We start from the raw sequence: 21,497 nt of genomic DNA on the forward strand, positions 1-21,497 counted from the left end.
ATTCTGCAGTATGAATTTATCTTGATGTTTGGGGAAACTCAAGATTTGAAAAGACATCTCTAAAGCTCACTTTCTGAAGGTGCTTCTCCAGCTATATAAAGAGAACAAAACCAAAACCTGGTATCAGTCCTATTTCTGGAAGAAGTCACTCCTGGAAAAGGGAGTGTAAAAGAGGTGTTTGTTGCCTCCTGGAAAGCCAGGCCTTGTAAGACAACATGGATGTAGAAAAGCTCAGTAATGCAGAGTACTCATGAGCTCAGTAGAGGCCAGGATGGGCAAAGAGGAGGAAATGGTTCTGACAACAGCAACAAAAAAGTGTGTCTTTCCTTGAGGGCACTGTAGCTTATGCTAGACAAGAAGCCTTTATCCTCCCTTCTCATAAACATGGGCACAGGTTGCACAGAGTCCTTCTCTGGAGGTATTCAGAAGTCATCTGAACACAATCCTGAATGACAGGCTCTAGGACACCTTGCTAGAGCAAGGAAGGTTGGACTAGGTGACCTTCAGTAGTCCCTTTCAACCTGACCCATTCTGAAATTTTTTGAGGAGAAGGACTGAGGTACTCTTCTAAGCCTTCCATCCCCATTCTGGACATTTGATGGATACAGTCTGAGCTGGCGGAAGATACTGGAGAGTTTAAGAACACAACTTAGCTTGTGTGGAGGCTATGGGACTCACTGACCTGTGTACTGCAGAGAAACTAACTAAATAAAACCTTTCAGGGCCTGACAATGGCTTGCTCTGAGTGAGTCTAACTTTTAACATACGAGGTGAGGGACACCATACTTTCCTCCATGGGCTCTGGTCATTCTGGCACTGAAGCAGGCAGTACACTTATGGAGTAGTTCTGTCCTATCTTTCCTGCTGGTTCATGGGCTGGCTTTGAACACTTGATGATGCATTTCCTTCCCTTCTCGAGTGTCATTATCTACTGAAAGAAAATCATGACTTCCTAAAACTTATCCCCTTGTCACTAAGATTTGCCCTGAATGTTGTCTGCATCTCTAAAACTGTGGGTTAAAGTTTTGTTAATCAAAGATGTATTTTATCTACATTTAAATCTACAGCCCACATATGCAACCAAAGTCTCAGGCGCACATCTCCACTGACTTAATGGGGCCACTCAAATATATACTGTCTGTGTAAAAGGCTGAAGCATTTGTACTAACAATCTCATTGTACGAGTCCTAATTCAGGCAAAAGTCGCATTGAATTTTATGACAATTGCTTGAGTAAGGACCTTAAACAGGCAATTTTTTATTAAAAAAATAGTAAAAAAGAGTTTAAGGAATTAGAGCACTGCTACTGATGTGAGATGGTATTCAGCTGACCACAAGGAAATTATTGTAATTGACCATTTTGTGATACAAGTTGTTGATAGAAGCCTTTGTGAAAATATGCTTAATTAATAGTAAAAGGGAAATGGACTATTCAGAAATAACAACTGAATAGGAGCATGCATGTTGCAATTTAATCAGTTATTACCATCAATAAAAACAGGGAAAGAAATGAGCTTACATCCCAATCATTGTGATTTTTAGCTGTCAGTAACATATATAATTCAAATTGGTGTAATATCAGTTGTAATATCAGTCTAATTGAAGTAGAATAGATTAATAATAGTGAATGTTGCATCAAGTCATAATGCCTAGGGAATGATTGAAGTTGCACACTGAAAATGTGTGCTCTTAATTAGAACTGTTGTCTAGTTCCACCAGAAACCTTAAGTATATTTTGAAAAATAGTAGCTCATTATTTAAAAACCATATTTGTAAATCCATCCAAAGAACAAAAATTACTCCAAATATAGTGCTGTTTCTTTTCAAATTAGGCAACTTAGACTCTTAAATTTTCTACTTTGTGAAATTTTTATGAATGCATCTTAAAGGGAGGATTCAAAATGTATTCTAGCTAGTGAATCTTGACAACACTCTCAGACACATGGTGTGATTCTTGGGGTGTCCTGCACAGAGCCAGGAGTTGGATTCAATGATACTGATGGGTCCCTTCCAATTCAGCGTATTCTATAAGCCTGTGATTTTAACTCGGATCTGAAGGGCTTAGTTTGGTGAAGCTTACATCCTGGTAGGTCCATAAAGATTTTTCCATCAGTACCTAAAGTGAGGTTAGATAAAAACACATTGCATCCTTTTACTTGGGTTTATTTGCATTTGATGAGGTTCTTGTCTCCTAGGTTTCATTTCTGTCTTGTGATGAATTTTTGTTTCCTTGTCCCATGGCTTGCACAGAAACCCTGGCTCATGCAGGCCAGTCTATCCCTGTAAAAGGTGTCTGGCACTGTGTGTGTAATGCACACCAAAATATTTCAGCCGGAGTCCTATTTTGGGCTAATTTTTAGAAGATCAACAGTTGCACAGAGGAACGTTGAAATGTTAAAAATACATTCATCTACATGCCATTGTGAAGCATACCCCTGGGGAACACGAGAAAGGAAGAAACTTTATATAAAATTAAAATTGCTACATTATATAAACTTCCAGTATTTTAATTGGTGACTCTATATATTTTCTTTGCTCTTCAAACTATAGGTTAGGCCTATGGTTGGGAAAATCAGCTTCTTTCTGGCAAAGTCAAGGAATTTCTACTTCCTAAGTATTTGGATGTATGTATATTTTACATCCAAAAAGTAGTAATTTTGTTAACAGTGAGCTTCACAGCATCCTGGTTTATATGGATAACTTCACATGTAATTCTACTTATATTTAATGATACAGGGTTATGAGAAATTAAAATGCTATGCTTGTAACCATGGTCTCTCTTAAAACAACATCAGCCATTTGGCAGCTAACCCTCATGAGAGATGGCTTTTAAATCACCTTTCTTAAGTACAAGATACCATTAAGAAGTGTTACTCATAACTGCTTAAATTGTGGTTTGTTCCCATCTCAGTGACAATATATTATGTTATAAGGACTTGGAAACATCTTATTAATGACTGCAGCCAGTTGAAGCCTATATTTGTCTTGAAAGATGGAGAAGATGAGCACAAGCCCTTTTGCCCCCAGGAGGCACTGGGATAAGCCTGCAACGCTCTTTGATTGGAGGGCAGTAACTTCTTACATTCAGCTCTTCACATGGCACAGATAAACACTTCAAAGCTTCCCCACCGCAGGGCACAGTGGAAGATGTATTCAAACCCTCTGTTTCTTTCCAGGTGCAATAACTAAACAGCAACTCTGTTACCTACTTTTGTCTGTAAATAGAAGGACAGGAAGAAAAGGGTGGCAGGTTGCAGTAAACAACGTGATGTAGTCACTTGTACTGACTGGGCTGTGAACCAGGCTAGAGTGACTAACACTCCCATGTTAGGTAATATAAATTGAAGCTAGGATGTTCAATGAAAGCTTAGATTTCTAAAAAATAATAACAATGCAATTATTTCTTACTAAAAGCTAGGAAGCTCTTTCCAGGAAGATCTTACGAAAGTCACCATGCTCTGATTTGAGTATTTCAAATCAACAGAAAGTTTACCAAGACAGAACAGATGCTTGAAATACAGATTAATCTTCAATGTGTGTCCCAAGATAAAACAGTGGGGAATCTTGAAGTCTATGGTTCTGCTACAAAAATGCCAAGTAATAGAAAAGAGGTGAGAAAATTCTTTGAAAAGCAATTTTCTGAATGGAAGGTTTGCTATCTGCTGTCTTTGTTTCCTGAACTTAGTGTGAACTAGGTCATCTAGAGCTAAAATGAGTGGATTTTCAGATGAGGTATCTCAACAGCTGACCACAAAAGATGTATGAAACTGTGGCTTTCTTTATTACTGAAACCTGTCATAGGTATCTTTGGTTTATACCAAGGCATTTCTTGATGTACTTGTCTAAGCCCCCAGTCTTCTCTAGTATCCTGATGTTAAGAACCATCAATCTTGTAGGGTTAACAATGCTGTGTTTTGCCTTGTAGAAGTTACAAATACAAAGAAACAACTTCCTCCTCACTTCCTCCTGTGAGAACATAGTGTGTTTTCCTATTTTCAGTTCCGCCCTTCATTCCACTACATAATGTCTTTTCCATGAACAGCAATTTTATATGTCCTCTGACCTCTCACTAACTGTGCAGCCAACAGTCTTTTTGCAGCTCTGTAACTTATCCTTTCCATCCAGCCTTGGACCCTAGTGTGGGCTGCTTTTTCACACTTGCAAAGGCCATAGTAGTGAGAGAATGAGTTGAAGAAGACTAACCTTTGGAAAAGAAGAAGAGATCAGGTTTTATCTGAAAATGCCTGTCATCGGAACTGTATATTGGGCATAACTAGGAGGCTTTTAGCTCTGGGACTGCAAGGGAGGAGGCCATGGACTCCTTTGTGCCAGTCACAGCTGCTGTTTGCCTGTTTGGATGGGATGAAAACAACTTACTGCATGCCAAAACCTCACATGGCACCTCTGCTCAAACATATTTAAAAAAGAGTAGCCTCTATGACAGGAGACACTGGAGGAGACATGACATCTGTAAGAAGATGGAGGAAGTGGAGGAGACATGGAGGAAGAGACATAATCTTGGAAGGAGCCACTCCATGCCAAAGCAGGGGCATGCTCTAGGGAACCATGGTCCATGGAGGACTCACTGTGAAGCAGAGGAACAATAGGAAAAGAAGCAGTGAAAAAAATGAGTAAGAAATCAGGTACAGCAGACAGACACCATTACACACTGTCCCTAACAGTCCACATTACCCAGTGCCTCACGGAGGGACTTGAGAGGGACTGATTGTAACACCTATGGAAAACAAGGGGTGTTGAGACTAGGAAGGGATTGGGGAGATGCTTAACTGGAGTTGGGCTTGAGAAGGAAGGATGAAGGCCTTTCCCTAGATGTTTGTTCATGTCTGCCTTTTTTCCATTCAGTATCTGAATTAGTAGTTGAAATTTTGTGTCAGCCATCAATAAATTAAATTAAGCAGAAATTCCCATGTGAGACTGCTTTATCTGCAAAGGCCTGTGTTACCTCCACAGGACACAAAAGCCAACATGTTTGCTGTGAATGTAAGACATGAGAAGTACGAATGTCTCTGAGAAATCTATAGGAGTCATATGTGCTCATCTACCCTGAAAACTCAAGCCACCCAGATGTAAGTATAGTTATTCTTAGAAACTATTCACAGTGTGGCTGTTGACTTTGTGTGTGTACAGTCTACTCATTGGATCCAACTGTGTCCCCTTCCTCTGTAATCCTTCTCGTAACCTTTGCCACTGCTTTTTTCTCAGTGACTGGACACCGCTATCATGCAACAAGGAAAATGCAAAAGTGGAGAAATGCTATCCAGTGATGCACAAAGATTTCCCACCATCCTACAGGTATATTAACAGAACAAAGAAAATCAAATGCTCCATTTGCTTCTCATGAACAGCTGTATATTAGTTGTCTTATTGGAAAATGTTGTTCAAATGCTTGAACAGTTGGCACCAATTTCCAGAATTTAAAAAAAAAAACAAAACAGCCTTTTTATGATATTGCAAAAACTCATACTTTTTCTTAGGCGAACATAGGTTTAAATACACACCAGTGGCAGGGCAATTTTCAGCTCTTTGGTGTTGACATAGCTCTGTTTCCACTGAAGTTAAATCACTAATTCTTGTAATAATTCTATCCAGTATAAATTGCTCTCTTTCTAACTCCCTTTTATGTGGGATGAACTATAATGCTCTGTTGATTATAAACTAAACATGCTCTTTCTCCCTGTGTTCTAAGTAACCATGTTAAACCTCTTTATTTTAGCATTTAAAATTACAATCCAGTAAATGTTTGGATATGTGTAAAGATGGAAAGTTCTATTATATGGGGAAAAAACACAGCTGCATTTATACATGAAAGACCTAATTTTTATTTCAGTGTTACAACCAAATGAAGGTACAAACAGGGGGAATCCACTGAAGTCAGTGATGTTACATAGCAGCTACGCTGGGGAAACAATGATTAGAATTAGGAGCTTTTTCATTTGTGCAGCCCTGAGCCCCTCTGTGAGATGTTGACACAAAGGCACTAAGGGAAGAAGCTAGGGTCAACAACAAAATGAACGTCAGCTTTTTTTTTTCAGTGTTAGAAGGGTTTGCATTATTAATTTGAATATTTATTGCTGTCTGTGATGCTCCAGTGCATTATTTCAGATTACAGTCAGTCTGAACTCTCTGGAGTTTGCTTTCAGCTGTTTGTATTTCTGTGCCACTCAAAAAAAAAATACCATGGTAGTACTCAGAGCATGGAAGTAAAAGCTAGGAAGCTCAAAGATATGGTTCCCCTTAGTAGCTCATAATACGACAAAGAATTAATATGAATAGTAACATCAACCACTTCACTGCAGAAGAGCAAAGGGAGTGCATTATGTCTGTAGAATGAAACATAATTTAGTTGCCTGCCTTTCATTACTTGTTTTTATTCACAAAGCATTTTATGCACTGGATTTTACATTGCTACATTTTCACATATTGCACTAGATTTTACAGTGCTCTTGCCATGTAACAAGCAAAAAATTCAGAAGGGGTTGCATGATGGGTAATGTTTCTAGGGGAGGACTCCATTTGGGAGGACACTTTCAGCCATCAGACAATTTAATATTGCTAAGATCAATAACACAGTTGATCTTTCCAGTAGATAAAACATACTATCATATATGGATTTGGTATTTAGAGCAAGTCATGTTGGTCTGTGACCTGTTAAAAATAAATTGATATTTATTTTTATGAAGTTTGTGATTAGTTGTCAGTTTCTCTGGGAGCTGACACAACTGAATTCATCCTTATTTATGGGTATGTATCCAAGTGTTATCTTGCCTTTTCATTGCCATTAGTGCCATGGAAGATGGGACAGCTGGTTCTGTTGAAGCTGTTTATTATTGATTGATTGCTTCAGGCCAAGGCTCTTGGTGCACTCAGTATGTCCTGTAGATGTACAGCCGATGATGTATCTGTGCTCAGCTTGTACCGACTTAACTCTGAAGATGCGGAGAGCGCGGGTCTGGAGACGTGGGCGGCTGGAGCACAGTGACCTCGCTGGGTACTCCGTGCCCGCGTTTCTGCTCTCTCTTGCCATGGTTCTCAGGACAGTCGTCCGAAGGGGTAGGGGTAGAAGCCAGACGCGAAGGGCTGGGATGCTTCTCACGCACCTGGGAGAGGGGAGTTTTACAAAAAGCAGTGAGCGCAGCTGTACCATGCACCTCAGCCCGCCGTGCGAGGCCGCGGCGGACATGCCCAGCCCCGAAGTTTGTTTTTGGCTGCACTGTGCACGCCCACATGCAAATCGCGGCGTCCCCGCCCCCCTCCCGCCCCCCTCCCGCCCCTCACCTCCCCCAGCAGCAGCAGCAGACGAGGGAAAATTAAAAAAAAAAGGGGGTGAGTGGGGGCAGGAGAGGGGAAAAAGAAGGCAGAGGAAGAAGGGCAAGAGCAGAAAGAAAAGGCAAAAAGGAAAAAAGACCTCAGAGGGTGGGGAAAAGCAGGCTCCTGGGCGGCCCCGACCGTGGAAGGGGCGGGCAGCCCTCCGAGGGCCCTCGTCGCGGCCCTATAAGACCGGCTGCGGGGCGGGGGCGCTGGCAGCGGCAGCGGGGCCGACGTCGGGGCCGGGACGAGAGGGGTTCGTGCCGCGGAGGAGGAGGTGGAGGTGGCGGTGGCGGCTCCCCCGGGACCGACGGCGGCTGCCGGCAGGGGAGGTAGGCGGCGGCGGGGAGGCTTTCCACTTGTCCCCTCTCCGCTTGGAGCAAGCGGCACAAGGCGAGAGGAAAAAAGCAAAGGAGCAGAGGATTTTTTACTGTTTGGCCTTTTTTTTTATTGTTTTGGGGTTTTTTTGTCTTCCGACGTGGTGCCACTCGCTGTGCCCAGCGTGCCGGGAGCGCGGCTCGGAGGATGGTTTGCGGCTTTAGCGGCGGATCGGAAAGGGGCTCATAGTGTGTGTGGTTTTTCGTTTGGTTGGTGTTGGGCTTTTTGTTTGTTTGTTTTTGTGTGTTTTAAAAATATTTTATTTTAGCTTATTCTGAGCGAGGTGACTGACTTGGCAGCGCTGGCGTAGGGTGGCTCACCTTACCGCCGCGTCTCCCAGCCCCGGTGGGCGCGAGAAGATAACAGGAGGGGTTTCATCCTCTTCGCTTCTACCTACATGAATCCTATAAAGTCGCGGGGGTTGGATAAGGGGACGGCCTTGGGATGAGGGGGACTGTACAAATAAAAACAATTATCTAGCCGCTTTCGCGATGGGCCGGAGGCTTAGTTGCATGCAACAAATCATGCTGCTGCGTTTCCGGGCTGTTGTGAAGTGGGGATGCTACACTAACCTATCATCAGGCTGTTGTTACAAAAGACTGGCACTGCACGATTGCCATGATGCTTAAAACATACCTGGAAATATACTCTGATTTAAAATTAAAAGTTCATATTACACCATATTTTTACCTGGTTTTAACCAGAAGTGCCCCTCTCGTCCCCTGCTGTTCACCTTGGGTATTTAAAAGGCTGTACAAATATACTTTAGGGATTAAAGCTGATCTTCACTGGGTTGGAATAGACTTCACTGAAGTTAGAGGGATGTATACACCTTCTAAATTGAAGCCTAAAAATAAGTTGAACTTTGTTGAAATTACTGGTATGAATTAACGTGTTAAAATTAATTTTGGAGGTTCTTTGGAAAATGAGTTAGTGCTTGTACTTGAAGAGAACAGCCGTGTCTTGGGGATGTTCTGTCAACAACAGATGGTCAAGCCTGCTGTCAAAATGCTATTGTAATGGAGCAGCCTTGCTCAGTTTTCAAAGGAGGTCATGGTAGTAAATATTCAGTGCACATGATTTTGTGCTTGGCCCTTATAACACAACTTGTCTCTGTAAGTGGGAATGGCAATGTATGCTGAGACTTTCCTGTAACTCAGATCAGTGCGTGATTCTGTGGTTCCGCAGTAGGCTGTTAAGCTAAATGGGTAGTGCCTGGGACTCTGCAGTGTCTTACTGATACAGTAAATAAAAGTAGTGTTGATGTGTCTTCACAGTTCACTGTGCAAATTGGAATTTTAATTTATGTAAGAGTTGCATGATACAGTCTCTGCAGTATGGGCAGGAGTTTGATGCTTTTAAGATTCTTGACATGGAGCACATTGTTTCCCATCTAATAATTTGCTACGGCTGATTATGGTAAAAGTTAGAAGTCAGCTCTTAACAAAAAACGTGTGCGTCTTATGAAACACAAGTATTGGGTGGTAGAATTCAAGTTGAATCTGTGAAGTTGAGAATACTTAGCATTAAATAATAAAGTTGGATTTTTCATTTTTTCCTCTCTGTAGATGCTCTGAGTGGTTACTAGCTAGCCTCTGAAATGCAAGAATGACAATTTGCTGTATTTTGGGTTTAGAGTGTAAAAATCCACAACTGTTCACAATAACTTTTCCTTGATAAGTTGCAGCTGAAGGACACCTAGCTGTATCATAGGTACATGAAATAAACACCTTGGGTGCAGCTTTACATAAGGTCCTGGCATTTCCAGGAGTAAGCTTAGTCTTTTGGATCTTAGTTGCAAATTTCCTCTAAATAGAGCTGCATATTTGTGCAAGCATGTTGAAAGTCTCTTAGTGGTCTCTTCACACAGTGAGATTAAGGTGCATTTGTAAATGAGTTTGCAATGGGCAACAGCTAGCAAAACCTTTCTTGTACTGCTAAATTTTTTTCAAACCCACATCTCATTCAATGCTGGATTGGCATGATCAGAGACTTGATCTGGCACCTAATTTGACATATGTTATCATGATGTATATATAAAGAGTAGCTCCTGATCGAATGTTGCACTACAGAAGATGGAACACCACGAGCTTAAAACAAGGTCAGTGAACTTATTTTGGCCTTTGTTCCTGGAGTGGCCTTTTCTCTAGCATTCCTTAAGCTAAACTTCTTCATGCCTATATGCAGGTAAATCAGTCTTCTGTAATTTCGAAGTAAGCCTTAGTGACTTCAGGAAAGCAGCAGTAGTCTTTCTGTGCAGATTCTGGGTTGGAGCATCTCACCTTCCATCAAGTGTAATACACACCTTTCAGAAAGCAAGTCTTCCCTTGCCTTCATTTCTGCAAGCCTGCTGCCTCATTGGTGAGTTCACCTGGCAGAGTTAGACCCACAAAGACAGAGCAGTGGAAGGATTGGTACTGAACTCATCCATCTGTGACCAAGTATGATCAGCTCTGTTAGTGTTTATTATGTGCATTGCACCATGCAGCCACAATATTTCTTAGGGTGTGGTTTCTTCAGAACTTTAATCCAGAGTAATGGAAGGTTGCTAGTGAACTAGTAATGGACATGCTTCATTTTCTGTGGTCTGCCTGTTCTCTTTTCTCACCCCATCTATTTCATCCTTTGTACTGGCACTGAAGTTAACCAACCCAGGGTGAGTAATTGAGAACAAACTCTCTTCTTTTCGTTTGGTGATTTTTTTTTTACCCCAGCATCCTGTGTTCAGCGTCTTCTCATGGCTTTGTGAGCACTGGTGCCAGCACAAAGATGATGACAGAAGTGGAGCAGAAAGGGAACCAGATTACCAGTTTGTTTAAGTAACCTTGAAGCAAGCACTCTTGGTGTTTATATAGATCTTCCAGGCTGGGCAACATACCAAATCCTGAAAGGAGTCCAGAGGCCATGGCTGACCAAACACCGTCATATTTTGATTAGTCTAGTTATTCTTGATGACTCCTGTGAGAGGAGCTAGACTTGGGACCTACGGTTTAGTAAAACATATTTTATACATAAAATCTATTTGCCTTTATCATCTGAGGCTGCTAGGGAGCCTGCCCACTTTCTCCATCTATGATTTGGTAGAAATTCAGTCTCTTCGAGATTATCTTAAATTTATGCCATCTAGGGATTTTAATCCATAAATCCTTGGAAGTTTTTATGTAGTTGACAAGCATGCACATCTGCAGTTACTGATATTAAGAGTATAGATAAAAAATTCTGTGGTAAGACTCCACTTGTAGCGTTCAAGAGTTGATCACCAGAAGAAAAGTTAAAATGCTTCATACTCTGAAGCTACATGTCTAGTTTCTATTGATTGTACAGAAGTCATACTGAAGAACTCAGAAGAGCTATGATGACTAAAATACTGAATGAAGTACCTATTTTCTTTCTTTAAAATCGGTGGCAGCAAAGCCAGTCCTGTCTTTTTTAGCATTTATAATTGGGAGAAAAAGCTTGTGAGCTCACCTCAAAGGCTGAGTGCAAGACCAAGTAGGATGGGAAACTGTTGACACAGCTTTCCTGACACTGGAGGAAAAATGGGAGCATTCAGGTCTTTATTTGTTGGGTTAGTAGTGCAAAAGCTTAATCATAGATAATAAAAGTGCATGTCAGTTTGAATAGCATAAATATCCACATACAAGCTGACCTTTTTCTTCCTCTGTTATTTTCTGGAGGAGTGTTGCTTAGCAGAGATCTGTCTAATGCAGTGAGATTGGTTTGCATTATGCTGACTTTGTTAGAGAACAATTGGAGTTAGACAGAAAAAGGAGAGCAAAAGAGCCTTTACGAGACGGTTCTGGTTTGGACTAGATAGCAAGGTCATTCTTTGTGAAAGGGCAAAGTCAGAGCCTTTGACCACACAGTTCAGAGATCATTCTGGGGATCTGGTTTCCTTTTTAGCAAACTTAGCAGCCAGGGCTGTGTGGAAGATAGAGGCAGCCAGAACCTGTTACCACTCTACTTGCATGACTCTGAAACAATTTACAGTTTTCCTACCCTGTTTCCAAGTGAATGGTTGTTACTGGAAGCAAGAAAGCAAACCGCAATGAATATTTATTAGTGCAATACTGTGTTGTTAGCTTAGTTCAAGTCAAAATTAAACCATGTGGAAGGTCTCAGAGCAGCCCTTTTAGTGGTGTAGGTGACCAGCCAAGGGCTAGGAACCAGAAGAACATGGTTCCCAGCACCTGTGGCCATTTCCTCTTACCTGCTTTCACCATTGTTATAATAACAACATGACCAAAGTTTATACTCTTCATGGTAGAAGTGAAAGTGTTTTTCACCTGCAGCAGGTAACACTTATTATTAAAGACTATAGGCCATGTTGCTCATGTCAGCTACCTGGGTTTAAGTCCAAGGTTTTCAGATGTATGTCTGCTTTTACATGTGGATTTTTGTGCCTGGAAAAGAAACAAGCAAGTTATCATAAATATTCTTTTTCTCTGAGAGCTGTACCATTGAGGAACATATTGACATTCTGGGTGTCTATTGGTGGCTTTTTTCTTTTCCACTTACTTTATTTATGCTTGCATAACAAGAGTTTGGCTATGACTGCTAGTAAAATTAGAAGAAAGACCAAACTTGAAGGGATTAAAAAAACCTTAAACTCTCCTCATTCAAACAGTAAAGCAGCACCAACCTCTTCTGACTGCAGATGCATGGACATTTCATTCTGTTAGCAGTACAGGAGTAAGGTTCAAAATCTACTCCTCCTCTGAATGCAGTTTTCCTATTTAACAAACTAAATTGATCCTACATTTGTATTTTTGTTCTATCAAAGATGATTTTAATCTAATTTTATATTTTAAAGTATTTTAGATATTTTCATTATTATTAATCTGGAGTAATGATTCTTACTATTTTGTTTCCAGCTCTCTCAAACCTGTATTTAAATACTCATTGCAAAGTGAAAAAAAAAGGAGTTTTTCTACTGTCTTTGGAGAGATTTGAATTCAGTTCCTTCTTCTAAAATCTTGTTACCATCACCTGTACACCATCTGTTTTCAGACTTTCTCAGTTGTTGTTTTTTCCAGAAATTTTTTTTATTCTGTTCATTGCTAAGTCTCCCTGTTCTTGTGACATACTCCCAATGTGCCACATCATTATATCTATCCTCCTAAATTGTGTTTATGTATAAACCCAGACACAATTGCAAAACTAGGTTGTCTGTTGGAGTGTGCTTTGGTTCCAGTGGAACTTTCCCAGAACCATAAAGCATATCCTAATCTCAACGTAAAAAAAGTTTTGAATCCTATATCCATTAAAAATTTGAGGAAATTCATTTTGCTCACCTTACTCTCTTGCAAGGTTATTGCTTTGCCCTTTAGAATTTCATGCTATTTCTGCACTTGCCTGAAGTGTTTTCTGTTCCAAGTAATTTGGTTGAAATTTAGTCGAACAGAGCTCTTCTCCTCTGTGCTTGGTCCTTTGAACCTTTTGGAGCAAACTAATGGAACTCTGTCCTGAATCTGCATCTTGAGATGTAGCTTAGGACACAAATTCTGTCATTCATCTGTCTTGGATATGTCTGTGCATGATGTTAAATTAGCCATATATTAGCCTGCCTGTTAAGTGCTGTGCCGACCCTAAGGACTGAAGCTTCAGCAACAGGGTATGGGTTGTATGACTGGAACTGAAGAATAGAAGGTGTGTGGAACAGCTATTTGCTCCGAGGATCAGGCAAAATGGGAGGATTGGCACAAACGTTTTGGCAGCGTGCTTGGCTAGCTGCGCTGTGCCACACCTGAAAGACACATCAGGTATGCAGGCTGCCTTATCATGTGTGACGGTGATTTTCATATTCTTCTATGAATAACTTTAGAGATACATGGTTATTGGAGTCCGTATGGGTTGCCCAGATCGATCAGAAATTCATTCCTTGTCGTAGCTGACACTCACTGCTTTCAAAAGTACTTGGACATCTCAATCACTTTAACAAATTACTAGCTTTCATATGGACATTGTTGGATGGTAGCCATGTGGAAGCCAAGGTCCTGTTGTGGCCCTGTGTGGTGTAGGCTTTGCAGAGTCAAGCTCTGCTCAAGCTGACAATGGTTGCTAAATAGTGACTTTTGCCAGTTTATTGCTTTCTTCTGTCAATGTAATTTCCTTTCATTGTTGCTGGAGGCTTTTTCTTGGCTGATGTTTTTCTGCATAGTGCAGGGTTATTTTTATTTCATTTGCTGTTACTTATAGCTGTGCCACAGATACCAATCCAGTTGTGTAGATATCAAGCTTAACAGACAGCTTATTCTTTCTGCTTCTGAATCTCAAAGGCGTCACTGGGATATTTTCTACAGTATAAGCCATGTTGTGTTCTGCTCTGTTACTGAACACATGCACGGGTTTATGGCATGTTCCCAAATGGCAAAGATGGAAAGGAAAATAACAATACCATTTCTTTTGATGTTACAGGGCAGGCAAACATCTCAAACAGCACACAGTACTGGACAGTTTGTGTCCCTGCCTTCTCCTGAGATGAAGGGCAAGTTACAAAAGGAAAATTTAGATGAAGACATGCCCTTCCAAAAAACTCCTTATGAATGCGATGGTAAAGCTGCAAGGCTTGATAAGCTGCTCAGTAGAAGACTGAAGTATGCCAGTGATGCTCTAGCAACTCTGCAGTAGGATCATGGAGCCCCTGTTAGCATTGCATATTGTTAAACGGGATCTTTGGCTGATCAGTGTAAATGACTTAGTGACCAGGATGTGCTGTGGAAGGGATAGTGGTGAAAAGTGTTTCTGTCCCAACACTGTCTGAGCTTGTGAGTTTCTTTTGAGAAAAGCTGCATTCTTGAGGAAGTCATGTCTTCCTTCTCCTTTAAGGTTGTTGCCAAGCAGTAAAGCACCTTTAGCAATCTGAAATTCTTAACCCTTTTTTTCTAGCTGCAGCTATAATGTCCTTAAAACAGGATGTACCAACAGCTGGAAAAAGGAACTGAGACTGTGTAACACAGCTCTTTGTAGAATGTGTACTGATGATACTATACTTCCTCAGAGATCAAAGCTTAATGGGAAAAATTGAGCTCAAATGTCACAATTATTATTTTAGCAGGATGTTCTATTATTTTGTTGTAGTTTGGGATTATTATGTAAATTCTCTCCCCTGCCACTTAACTGCCCAGGCCAGCGGTTAACAAAAGAGCAGTTAACTGTTGATCGCTTGGGTGGGGGCAGGTTTGTCTCTTTTGGGGTTTTTTTTGGATATGTTTTGGCAGTCTTGGCTCGGCGGAACGCGGGAGTGGGGGCTCCGAGGAGGCAGTCTGCCTTGCTGGCTACTGCTGGGGCTTTCCTGGCTGTCTTGCTGACCCGGACTGCCTTTTCTGACCGCGTTGCTGCTGCTGCCTGCCTTGGATTTGCTTCTGGTTGCTCGTACCTTTCTGCTTCTTGGACGGGGAACACAGGGGGAAGAGACGGAGTCCAACTGAAAGCTCATTGCTCGTCTGTCTCGCTGGAAAGGGACTGAAACTCACTCTGCAGCCAGCCGGGTTGTGACATGGACACTTAAGTATAACCTTTCCTCCCGGAGGAAAACCTGCTGGGTTTTTTGTTGTTGTTTGGTTTTTTTTTTTTCTTTCTCTTGTGGTGTTGGGGAAGTGGGTTGCACTAGTCTGTATATATATATATATCAGTTATCCTTCTTGTATTAAAATTCCTTTTCTTAAATTTGATAAAGAGTGGTGTGATTATCGTGGAGGAGGCCCCTCCCCTGCTTGTGGGTAAAACATTTTGGTTTTTTCCCCTCAAACCGAGACATATTTCTACAATCCACTAGAAAAGAGCCATTCTTTGAGAGCCAAAAAAAAAATAAATCTGCTAATATGGACTATGGATTTTTGGACATTGGCCGTGATAAAGCAAATCACATTTTGTGTTTGTTTTTGCCAAAGAATGGACTAGATTTTTGCCCAGATTTTTTTTTCCCCATGGGGAAAGTAGGGGACATTTAGTGTAATGTTTAAAGTTGAAATGCTTCACGTATTTCACAACCTTCCATTTTTTTGTAGCTATTTGTGAAGCAATTTTTTATAAAATAGATGACCGCATTTCATCTTGCGTTTTATACTTGACACTTAAGCAATTCTTCTTGCCTAAGTGCATGGCGCGTTCCCTTGCATGTGCATTCCTTAAGGTCGATCCACTTGTGGTGCGTGCAAACTGTACATCTTTCATTGCATTTGAGCTGTGTTTGTTTTCATCAATGAGCCTTTTAAGCATGCTAAAAGTAATGAGAACCAGTTGTTTTGGTCATTCTGGTAGGAAGAACCAGAATGTTGCTGACCTGTGTCAGGTTCTTCAAAATGACTTGACATGTTGTGTAAAAAGGAAAGGTTATAAAACAGCAGCCATTTTTGAAAATGTGAATCTGTGGAAATGTGTAAGGAGGCCCTGAGAACTCTGGAAAATGTAGCGAGGCTTATATTATGGAGTACTTTGTGAGCTAGTGCAGACTGTGGGGAACTGTTGCACGTGACTTATTTCTGATTGGTAAGGATAGGTCCACCAGTGTCCCAGAAATACTTCTTGGGAGTTTGGCTTTGATAGGAGAGGCAAGTTAGGTACTCTGAAGAGTTTAGGGCCCAGAGTGTCAGTTCTCGTCATGTTCAGTCTGGGTGAAGTCTTCCAAAATGATCGTCTGCTCATTTGTTCCTAGTGGAGCATTCAGAAGGGCTCAGTACCTAAAATACTGACTTGTGAAAAATCCATTTTCTCAGTTCTCATGCCAAGGCTAAATACCTTTGGAAACCCCTTGCAATTTTGCTGAAAGAATTGAGAAGGCAGATTTCTGCTCCTAACATGACATTATGTTAAGCTTAAGTTTTGTCAGAGCAATATCCAGGCTCTCTTCAATGTGTAGTACCCAGTGCAGCAAACAGAACCTAACACTGGGCTTGGGTTCTGTCACTAGTTGTTTTAATAGCAGTTCAAGCAGCTGTAAGTATTTTATGGTTGGCCTATACTAAAAGAAGTACTTCACTAGAAGTATTCCATGAGACTCTTTCATCAGCTTCCTGATATTCTGGCATTATTCTTTAAATGTTGGCATTACAAAATTTGACATGCTCCTTAGGGAGGGAAAATTAATTAAACTGGTTGTAGATTATCACGAAGATGGATGTTAAGTATGCCTGTCACAAATCATTGTTACTGATAGGGCAGACGTGGATGGCCATGTTGAAAGCAATATACTAGTTACCTTCAGTATGAATAAAAACCTGGAGAACAAGGCCAGAACCAGTTTACTACCTAACCTAAGAGCGAGTAGTCAGTGTGTGAACTGATGTAAACTAGTAGATGATCTTGCCAAGAATTGCCACTGAAATGCTGTTGTTTGTTGTCCTAATTCAATTCTTGCCTGCTGACCCAGAAGCTCTTCAATCATACTGCTAGGAACAAGGAATTGATGTTAAACTCTGTGATGTGACCTGGGTGATATTGAAGAGGAAAGCACTTCTCTCTGAATGACTCTTTAAATGGAATAGGAAACTTTGTGTCCTGTTTTTATTTGGCAAATGGGAGAGAAATGTCCTCTGTGGGGAGGTTATGAAAGACCTGCTTTTAGTGTCTGTGTGGCTTCACTGATAACGATCCTGTGTCCCAGGCAGAAGGCTGTAGGTTCAAAGCTCACACCTCCACTGCTGATCCTGCATTGGTTGTGATTGCTACAGAGTCCAGCAGTGCTTAACCCAGGAGACAGACGTGTAAGATCTGGTGGTTTATCCTAATCTCTGATTTCGAGTGCTTGTGATCCCAGGTGAGTGGCTTGAATTATGTGCTGCTAATGCTTTTTATGTCACCTTTTTGTAACCTATTTCAGGCTCTTTGACTTAAAACATCACCTTAAAAGACCAATACTCTTATTTATATAAAATTATCATTGTTTAGGTGGCAGTTTCCCCTCTTTGCTAGAACCCAAGTAGATGTTGTCAGTTTTCTGACTGCTTGAAAATTTTAGAGATGGGAACATCAGATTAGTTCTTTTGGGTTTTGCAGGCTTGATAGGAGTTTTGGTCCTTTATGCACCTCCTGTTTCAGCTGTGGATATTAACTCCAACTAGATGATTAGTGGCAGGATAAAAAATCATTGCACTTGCCCACAGGTGCTTTTTATTTACTCTAAACTTAACAGAATCTGGATTTATACTGTTTTTTCCTCCTCCTTTAGTCTCATTTGAAGTTGCATAAATGCAAACTGCTTTTTGCTTTCTGGGCATTGTGCAAGTTATGATAAAAATGTCTTCCCAATACTTGTGCCTTGAGAGCTTTTTATGGCCTTGCACAGTTATAAATTGTACAAAGTGGATGCAGTTGTATAAGGGTAAATCTCTTGGTTACAGGTACTGTGTTGGAAGAAGGGAAATATAGGTGTTTAGGAGAGAAGTAGACAAGACATTGGACCTTGATGTGGGAGATGAGGATTTAATTCTGGACTCTTGGCTTAATCTGTACCTCTGTTACACTAAGCCCCATCCAGGTTGATAGTTCTCTGGTGGTTTGTCTTGTGAGAGTCAGAATGTCAGTTCATAAGGGAGGCACTTCCATCCTGCCTTCACGTGCATAGTCTTTGTGAGGACCCACTCTCTACTGATGGCATATGGATCACTAGGGGGACTTTGGATCTGGGCTTTGCAGAATTCACATGGCTCATGATGTTGCTTTCATCACAATATGCAGCCTGACATTACCTAAAAGAAATTAAATGTTAAGACACCCATCGGCATTGACAAAGAGGACTATATTTTTGCAGAAATCTGGTGTCTGTGCTTTAGTTGCTTCTTTTCTTTCAAAGTGCTGCATCTCATTTGACGTGATACTTGTGTTGACAAGATCTATTGGAGTTAAGCAGATCTACAACTTTTTTTTCTGGGACAGAAAGCCTGAAGTGCTAGATTGTGATTGCTTGTGGAAGGGGAAAGCGCTGGCACTAATAGCTCAAACCTGTGCTGTATCCAGCAAATAGTGCATATTTTGCCTTCCTAAAGGCATCGTTTGTAGCTACCAGATTGATACTCTCCATGGCTGCTAGATCTGTAGAGAGTGGTGGTAGCTTCTGTGATGTGAAAAATCTGAGAGGCCAGAGGCTGCAAACTGATTTCATGGAGGCCGTTGAACCTTCATCAACTAATAAATGTTTTTTAGCTCTGCTGACAAGGACTTAGTTTAAATTGTCTATAGTCTTTTCCCAGAATCATTAAATGTTCCAGTGTCAAAGTTTGATAAGTTCACTTTGTTCCCTCTTGAAACAGTGATTTTTTAATTTTTTTTTTTCTCTAGGCGAAGGGGTTTTTTTTGAACCCCCCAAGAAAGCAAACAGCTGCATTGTTTGCAGAAACTTGCTTTTGAAGGCCATTTTATGTTTACTTTGTACAAATACCAGGCATGGGGGTGGGGAACTGATTCTCTTCCAATTGAGCTTCTTCCTCTTTAAATCTACAGCTGTAAAAATACATTTCTTTGTATTTAAGGTGGATTAGGTCTGGAGACTATTGGTATACCAGCTAATGGACTTTTCCACAGCCTTTCTGTTTCTAAATGGTGGGTAGCAGTACTCTAGAAAGAAAGCACTGGCCAAAGTGTGTGTTTCTGTCATTGTTTTTACAGGTTGCCCTGTAGCCTAACTTTTCTCTTGAGATGAATTTTCTGAGTTGCACACTGAGATGAAATTGTAGCACTGTAGGTCTGGAGGCTGTTCAGGATTTTTGCAGCAGGGCAAAACGTCATATGCAGGGAGTCTTCTGCAAAGGCAGAGCATGGGACAAGTGTGTGGACTCTGTGCTTTAATTGTGCTAGTCAGTGCTGCACTGTGGTACTTTACACCACAGAAAATAATGCTATGGTAATGGTTTCTTGCAGCTTTTCTTACTCTAGACCGAAACAGTATTTCTGCTTTAGAGCAGTTTTCAGTCTGCAGACTTCAGTCTGGGCAAATATCAGGAGTGATCACTGTTAGCAACTATTGACTCAGAATTTTCCATAGGTGAGACACAAAATCCTGCATTGGAAACTAGTGGCGTTTTGACGCTGCAGTGTTAAATGACAAGTGTGATTTCCTGGCTATGTTGAACTTCCCAGACTGGTCTGAAGTGGAGATACAGATGGACTTCAGCTCTAATGGAGGTGGAAGTGTTGTGTCTACCAGTTTCTGCATCTCTGGCTTACAATTCCTGTCTATTGTGAGCTGGAAGAACATCTGAAAGGGTGCTAACCCATTTTCCTTTGATATTCTTTGTTTGCAGAGCACTTTCTGATGGATTAGTAAGTCAAGTGGACCTAGTTAAGTTGTGTCAGCAGTGAACCAAATATGTCAGCCTTTGTGGATGAACATCAGAGGCAGCTTTAGGCATTAACAAACCTGTATTACCCAGTTTATAACAGATACTGGGGCATACAGTGTCATTGAATCTTCACCCAGAATGACTGGAAGAAGCACTAGATAATCTTCAGGTTCAGATGTTCTGTTCTTGATGATTAGTCCAATGTTAGACGCCATGCCTTAGTTGAATGCGGGGACTTAGCTAGTATACCTACATCTGTGCAGTCCTTAAAAGTCAGTATCTTTACATCATTTGAAACCCAGATCCAGGCAAATTGGTCTTACTTGAAGGCCAGAACATTTGTTTTGTAGCTAAACTCCAGAGAGCTGAAGTTTAAGCAGACAGCACAGCTGTCTTCCTGACTCTGCAGGCTTCTGCTGATCAACTCAGATAAGTTAAATGGTCAAATGTGTGCCCTCTCTCACTACAGCTTGGGAGTGGGATATAAATACTACAACCTCTATAAAGCAGTATTTCCATGTTCTGAATCCTGTGGGCTGACTGCAGTTGTGAGGGACCAGTGTTTGGATTTTCAGTGATGGGCACTAAACCAGCTACCCTGTGATTTGCTCAAACATCCCACAGACTGTCAACTTTTGTTTTGCCTCTGTGCAGGGTATTAAGGTGCAGGAGTAGGGCCTAGTTCCATTGAGGAGAACACCAAAAGCCTCTTTGACTCTCCGAGGGATCCTTTTTGTACTTGAAGGAATGGTTTTCTTGCTGTGTGTTTGGATCGGCCACGAGTTGTCCTGTTAAAACTTAAGTCTGTCAACAGACTTAAGTATATTCAGATACATAAATCAGAATTAATTTAATGTGGATTAACTGAATTCCTGTGTGGACACTTAATAAGAATTAAACTAAACTTAATTTGAAGTGGCCTTAAACCCAGAAGTAAATTAAACCATGCCAAAGTAATTCTGGAAAAAAGGTTTAATGATGTTAACTAATATACTATAAGCTCACCTTTCTATATGATTGAGTCTTCCTGGAAGGAAAGACTTTATCATACTATTATTAATAGTCACCAAAGAGATTAATGTATTTTTAACCCTTTATACTCTCATACTGTAGTAAGATGCATACTTAATGCACTTCATTCACAAGTGTTGGAGGCCAGATGTTGGCAAAACCTGAACACTGCCTCAACAGCAATTTTCCATTCATTTCATCAAAATATTAACAACTCTCGAGTCATTCTTATTTGCTTACCTTCAAGGAAATGAATATTTCTTCCTTGCTTATTTAATGTAAAGCAATTTTTCCTACCAATGGTGGTGTTGATGGACCTCAAAACAAAGGCTTTGCTAATTTTGCAGCAGGCTTTTCACTGTTATACTAGTTAATACGGAAAGAAGCATTAAGAAACATGCTTGAAATGTATGATTCAGTCTCATTCAGAGACTCATCAGCTTTCAAGGCCTAGTATTTTTTTCTCATTCTGGCTATTCTTGCTTTTGGAGTTTCTGGGGCACAA

General features: G+C 40.9%; 1 protein-coding gene across 4 annotated transcripts in view; it reads left to right on the forward strand.

Annotated features, from left to right (window-relative positions):
• Window positions 1–7,327: 7,327 nt before the first annotated feature.
• The window catches only part of ABCA1 (ATP binding cassette subfamily A member 1), an 89,362-nt gene continuing 75,192 nt past the window's right edge, over window positions 7,328–21,497 (forward strand). For 2 of the 4 annotated variants that reach the window (XM_071579935.1, XM_071579938.1), the window contains exon 1: window positions 7,380–7,657. The gene's annotated coding sequence lies outside the window, so the exon portion shown is untranslated. Of the gene's footprint in view, window positions 7,344–7,379; window positions 7,658–17,345; window positions 17,461–21,497 lie in introns of those variants that run through there. The other 2 variants (XM_071579937.1, XM_071579936.1) reach the window with 2 other exon arrangements.

Source organism: Pithys albifrons, chromosome Z (genome assembly GCF_047495875.1).
Source record: "Pithys albifrons albifrons isolate INPA30051 chromosome Z, PitAlb_v1, whole genome shotgun sequence".
Lineage (NCBI taxonomy): Eukaryota > Metazoa > Chordata > Aves > Passeriformes > Thamnophilidae > Pithys > Pithys albifrons.